Raw genomic sequence first — 7,190 nt, forward strand, 5'->3', positions numbered from 1 at the left:
GTGTAGCTTTCATAAGCAATAAAAAGGGCGGAAATGATGTTTATGTTGATCTGTATTCCAAGTTTCTGTACAGGTCCCGCAACTCTCGGGACCGAGGTGATGAAAAACATTTTTTGATGTGTGTATATAAGTGCAAAAGTGCGATATGAGCCACAAACAGAAAACTCCGCTTCGAAAAAGGGCAGATCGTTATAACTCGGTTCCTGTTAATGAGCGTCTCGGAAACAGCAAAGCTCGTCGTGCTCCTCAGATGAAGGTGGCTGAAGGATTGTGAAACCGCGAGTAGGCGACAATGTTTTGGACGACCATACATCTCTACTGAACGTGGAGCTCTGAGACTTGGCTGTTCTGTGAAGCAACGCAGGCGGCGACCTGTCTCAGATCTGACTACGGGGGCCAATGTTGCCGCTGGCACAAGTTTCCCGCAACTCGCCGTTCAATGCACATCGCTCTACACGGGGCTCTGCAGCAAATGACCTCCACGTGTTAACCTAGCGAAGTCGTCCGTTACGACGGCGGTGGAAACAGGACAGTCGTGACTAGAAGGGACAAATCAGATTTTTTGTTATGCCAGGTTGACGGTCATGTCCGGATGTACCGTCATCCAGCCATACTACTACTCGATTCCAACACCGCTCCACAGTCACAGGCCAGTGGCGGCAGTATTATGCAACAGGGGAGTGTCACGTGGGTTCCACGAGACCGGCGGCATTAATCGGAGGCACTATCACAACTGCATGGCACCTGCATCACATCGTGTTTGATGCCTTTCCTGACTGCGATTGCTTCTCCCAGAGGGATAACTGCCTATGCTACACGGCCAAATGCGTGCTACACCGGTCTGTGAAGGATGACCGTGAACTCGCGTTTATCTCTTGACCACCAAATTCACCTGACCTGAAACCCGTGGAACCCATTAGGGACGCTAGCGACTGCCAGGCTCGCGCCCAACAATCACTGCATGTAATTTACAGACACTGCGTGATCTGTGCGTAGATATCTGCTGCCACGCATACTGTTAAGCAAGCGGTCATAATCCTTTATTTTCTGACTGTATATTCCTAATATTTTCACCGGACATGACGTAAGATAAGGCTATTTTTGTTATGTGTATTCATAAACTACTGGCCGTTAAAATTGCTACTCCACGAAGATGATGTGCTACAGACGCGAAATTTAACCGACAGGAAGAAGATGCTGTGATATGCAAATGATTAGCTTTTCAGGGCATTCACACAAGGTTGGCGCCAGTGGCGACACCTACAACTTGCTGACTTGAGGAAAGTTTCCAACCGATTTCTCATACACAAACAGCAGTTGACCGGCGTTGCCTGGTGAAACGTTGTTGTGATGCCTCGTGTAAGGGGGAGAAATGCGTACCATCACGTTTATGACTTTGATAAAGGTCGTATTATAGCCTATCGCGATTGCGGTTTATCGTATCGCGACATTGCTGCTCGCGTTGGTCGAGATCCAATGACTGTTAGCAGAATATGGAATCGGTGGGTTCAGGAGGGTAATACGGGTCGCCGTGCTGGATCCCAACGGCCTCGTATCACTAGCAGTCGAGATGGCAGACATCTTATCCGCATGCCTGTAACGGATCGTGCAGCCATGTCTCGATCCCTGAGTCAACAGATGGGGACATTCGCAATACAACAACCATCTGCACGAACAGTTCGACGACGTTCGCAGCAGCATGGGCTATCAGATCAAAGACCGTGGCTGCGGTTACCCTTGACGCTGCATCACAGGAGCGCCTGCGATGGTGTACTCAACGACGAAACTGGGTGCACGGATGGCATAACGTCATTTTTTCGGATGAATCCAGGTTCTGTTTACAGCATCATCATGTCGCATCCGTGTTTGGCGACATCGCGGTGAACGCACATCGGAAACGTGTATTCGTCATCGCCATACTGGCGTATCACCCGGCGTGATGGTATGGGGTGTCATTGGTTACATGTCTCGGTGACCTCTTATTCGCACTGACGGCACTTTGAACAGTGGACGTTACATTTCAGATGTGTTACGACCCATGGCTCTACCCTTCATTCGATCCCTGCGAGACCCTACATTTCAGCAGGATAATGCACGAAAGCATGTTGCAGATCCTGTACGGGCCTTTCTGGATACAGAAAATGTTTGACTGCTTCCCTGGCCAGATCTCTCACCAACTGGAAACATCTGGTCAGTGGTGGCCGAACAAGTGGCTCGTCACAATACGCCAGTCACTACTCTTGATGAACTGTGGTATCGTGTTGAAGCTGCATGGGCAGCTGTACCTGTACACGCCATTCAAGCTCTGTTTGACTCAATGCCCAGGCGTATCAAAGCCGTTATTACGGCCAGAGGTGGTTGTTCTGGGTACTGATTTCTCAGGATCTATGCACCCAAATTATGTGGAAATGTAATCACATGTCAGTTCTAGTACAATATATTTGTCCAATGAATACCCGTTTACCATCTGCAATTCTTCTTGGTGTAGCAATTTTAATGGGCAGTAGTGTAGTTTCTGCATAAAGTTTTCGTTGCCTTCAGTATCAGCTCCTTGTGACGTTACTGCACTGAAAACATTAAAATACATATCATACTTTCGACACTGCTATTGCTGTGATCTTCAATCCGAAGACTGGTATAGCGCTGTCATTCAGAGCTAGCGTATGCCGGGTAAGTCTCTACATCTTTACATAACTTCTGTAAGCTGCATCCATTTCAACTTCCTAACGTAGTCAAGCATTGGTTTGCCCTATAATTTGTACCTCCACGCTTCGTCCATTACCAAATCCGTGTTGTTTGACACCTCAGGAAGTATCTTTCAACCGATTACTTCTTTTAGTCAAGTTTTGTAACGAATTTATTTTTTCGCAAATTTCCCCATTTCGGTTCAGTACCTTCTCATTAGTTATGCATTCTACCCATCTGATCTTAACATTCCTCTATGGCAGCCCATTTGAAAAGCTGCTATGCTCTTCTTCTTTCTTGAACAGCTCATCGTTCACGTTTCACTGCTGTTCGAGTCTTCAGTTCAAATGCCTCGAGAAAACTCTTCCTAACATTTAAACCTGTAATCATCGATAACATTTTTTCTTTCCTTTCCAGGAATTCTTTTCTCGCTATTGTCAGTATGCATGATGTTCATTCCACAAAATGTTGTGAATATTCCCATCCATTGTGGTAGATATTTTATAAAATTCTGTTGACTTTGTTTCAAGTAAAGTTAGATCTGCCTTCTGAAGACTTCTCGTTACTGTACGGGATCATGGTGGCAGTTAACCTACACCGAGCGGCCGCTCCGACAAAAAAATGGTTCAAATGGCTCTGAGCACTATGGGACTTAACATCTGAGGTCATCAGTCCCCTAGAACTTAGAACTACTTAAACCTAACTAACCTAAGGACATCACACACATCCATGCCCGAGGCAGGATTCGAACCTGCGACCTTAGCGGTCTCGCGGTTCCAGACTGAAGCGCCTAGAACCGCACGGCCACACCGGCCGGCCCGCTCCGACAGATTAACCCTTTAGTGACCAAATTATTTCCGGAATTTGTAGACTTTTTATGAACACTTTATTGGGCTAAGAAAACGTTCACAAAATCATAATTTAAATCTTGAAAGTGAGAGTTTAGCCTACGAGTATAAAGAAATTAGTGGGAACTATTGTTCCCACCAAACTCTGGAGTAACTTCACTTGCTAATTTAACAAAATGTATTTACTTTATTTTTTAGTACAAAAACATGTTAACGTTACATTTATATTTGTATAGTTCATACTGTCCTTTGATTTCATTAAGGTGATGTACTATGGAACTTAGAGAAGCATGGTGCTACACACAAAGGTACACGACAGTTGCTACACATTATTTTTGTTCTCTTTTCTTTGTTCTTGGCGCTACATTGGCGGCATCTTCTGTTTGTTGTGCCTTTTGTAGGGAAATGAGTTCCAACTTTCTCCAGACAAACTTCATCTGGTACTCCAGACACACCTCTTTTTGGTGTTTGGAAATGAACAAGCCTTCCTCTTCTCTTACGACTTGAGAAACCAGAGATAAGCTGCCTTGCCAAGTGCAATCTAAATGTTAGCTGGTCTGTTTCTGTCTTCTGTAGCTTCCACATAACGTAGGAATTGACAACTGCCAAATGCACAAGAAAGAAAAACAGTTTGTGCCACCACTTCCATGAATAACGGCCTACAGCATACCGATCACGCAGCTAATCAAATCTATCCACTCCTCCCATTATTTTATTATACTCTGCCACAGCCAATGGGCAGAATACTTCACTTCTGCTTCCACTAACTTATCTTGCAATATTTATGTAATTTTCAGTCACATTCAGCAAATATACACGAATACCATCTCCCTCATAAATATAAAAGTAGATAAATACAACACAAGTCACTTCACACGCAAGAGGAAAGCACACTATCCAAAAAACGCTGTAGCGGTAGAAACAGTGGCTCGTTTTCAGGCGGGAACTGCGCTTCTGCATTGATTGACTCACAAGGTAGCAATACAACAGCTTTCGCCTAACCGTTAACAATCTACACGTAGTTAGCACACTCTAACAAAGATGGTAGCACAAATTAGAAGTGGGAACACGGTTTACCTCTGAACTTACAGCGAAAACAAATAAGTGGGAACTATAGTTCCCACTGGTCACTAAAGGGCCATCATAGGCGACGTATGACGTGGCATCTTGGCATGTAACAGAGACACCCAGGCTCGTGAGGATAGTTTTTGACGAACCTAACAGTACGGCGGCAGATGATTGTTGTTTAGGTAGCAAAGCGAAAAAACAGAGACCTGCGTTAGGCAACGGCAACCATCAAGCACCGAAGGATAAATTTATGAATATGTTCGCCGTATAAATAATTCTTAAATTACATTGAAACTGACATTTATAAAACAACCACTGACGTTACGATAAAGGATTGCAGATATAAAGGCTTACGAAAATGCTGTACTCAGATTTAGCAAGTTGCAGAATCGAGAAAAAAAATGGTTCAAATGGCTCTGAGCACTATGAGACTTAACATCTGTGGTCATCAGTCCCCTAGAACTTAGAACTACTTAAACCTAACTAACCTAAGGACATCACACACATCCATGCCCGAGGCAGGATTCGAACCTGCGACCGTAGCAGAATCAAGAGCTTCTAAGTCCTTCTACGCCTTACGCGGGGTATCATTTGTGATATTCATGTTTAAGTAACATATATTTATAGCGCAATGAGCGTTTGTATATGATTGCCACATCATTGATTTAACATTAAATTGGTCACTGAAACGGAACTGTTGGATCACAAATAATATAGTTGAAAGGATAAGATATTTGTACGAAGTTCAAGGAGCAGTACTGTTGGCTGCCTCCAGCAAATAACCAGTTTTAAAACGACTACCGTGCAACCCACACATCCACCGGTAGCCGTTTACACACAAACTCTCATTAGAGACCATGAACGCCTTTCCTGCATCGGACAAGAAAACTAAATAGCGCGAATGTTGTACCGACGAAATTAGCACAAACTCAGAATTCGGTGGGCGTAAGTGGTTTATCCTTAACGGTAGCTCCCTGTGTCGCTTCTCCGCTGCAGTTATTGAACGGCGGCGTCAATACAATCTATTGGTGAAGAGATAGGACAGATTATTTGACCACTGATGGAGGTAGCTATGTTGTGGAACTTCCACACATCAGAGTGAGACGATTCAGTGGGCAATGGAGTGCCTTGCTTCCTTGAGGAAAAAAGACATTTACCTCTGTCGTTACGATCTAGAGTCGGACAGACTCGCAAAGCGCTAGACATACCTCACTGACGTCAATATTTTGTAACGTTTTTGAGCATATGTTTTTGTACGATGCCTTGCCTGGGGGCTGTAAAAACCCTCTATAGGAATTAACCCTGATTCAGGAAACACCGATTACATGAAGCTTGTTTCCTGCAGTAGTCCACGAGGCCCAGAAGGCCGTAGCTATTGGAACACGGTTAGATGCCTTGTCGCTCCACATACGTGAAGACTTCGATGCAGTTCCGTGCTTTTGCGTAGTAAATGAAACACATGCTTAGAGAAAGCTATTGGATGTACATACAGGGTCAATTTGGCAGATAACGATATTAGCTCTCTAACGCGGTTCAGAGATGTTATTGCTAGAAAATGCTTACGAAACACAGAAAGACTTACAGGTGCTGAACGTATAAGGCAAAGATAGAAATATCTCCCTGAAAATAAATAAATTTAATAAGCGAAATAATCGAAAACAGTAGATATTGTTTGTTGATGCGATCAGCGATCAAAAACTGTAACAACACGACCGTCAAGTACCAATGATATATCTTCGGCGCGAGTAATGTAGATCGAGTGTATAAATCAAAAACTTATTAGAAGAATCATAAAGAATGTAATTCATTGCAGCATAGACGGCCTGCATATTCTCTTCCGGCCCAGTTCAAAATGGTTCAAATGGCTCTGAGCACTATGGGACTCAACATCTTAGGTCATAAGTCCCCTAGAACTTAGAACTACTTAAACCTAACTAACCTAAGGACATCACACACACCCATGCCCGAGGCAGGATTCGAACCTGCGAACGTAGCAGTCCCACGGTTCCGGACTGCAGCGCCAGAACCGCACGGCCATCGCGGCTGGCTCCGGTCCAGTACGGTCATTGTTCGTCAGCAGGGGCCACCAGCCCAAATAAACAAAACAGGTTGAGAGGTGGCATGAGCCCCCTCTCATATTTCTATCTTACGATTTTCCTCTCTAATTGCATGCGGTGAAAAGTCGCTATTCCTTCACACGCGGACTTCCCACGCAGCGTCTCTCGTCACCCGGGTGGTCCGGTGACAGGCGGGCTCTGCTGATCTTGAAAGGGTTAAGCCGACGGGTGTGAGGGAGTCGAATGAATGCTTTCCAGACGCCGACATTGTCAAAAGACACGCCCGCAGGGGCCTGAAGTAGCTGCTGGGCTAGAGATTCCGTTACTTCGCAGAAACTTAGCGAAAACACTTTCTGGCGGGCTACCAGTGAGGCGTGGGAATGACTTGTGAACCCAGGCAGTTGTGGCGAGAAAATTCCCGCGCTTTCTGCAAAATAGTAACTGTGATTGGCTTGCTCAGGGCGTAGCTCCGTGACGTAGCAAAATCAGCGCAGAAATTGGCGCCAAGAATCTCCATTGGTGGAATGGTAGT

Source organism: Schistocerca nitens, chromosome 1 (genome assembly GCF_023898315.1).
Source record: "Schistocerca nitens isolate TAMUIC-IGC-003100 chromosome 1, iqSchNite1.1, whole genome shotgun sequence".
NCBI classification, from domain to species: domain Eukaryota; kingdom Metazoa; phylum Arthropoda; class Insecta; order Orthoptera; family Acrididae; genus Schistocerca; species Schistocerca nitens.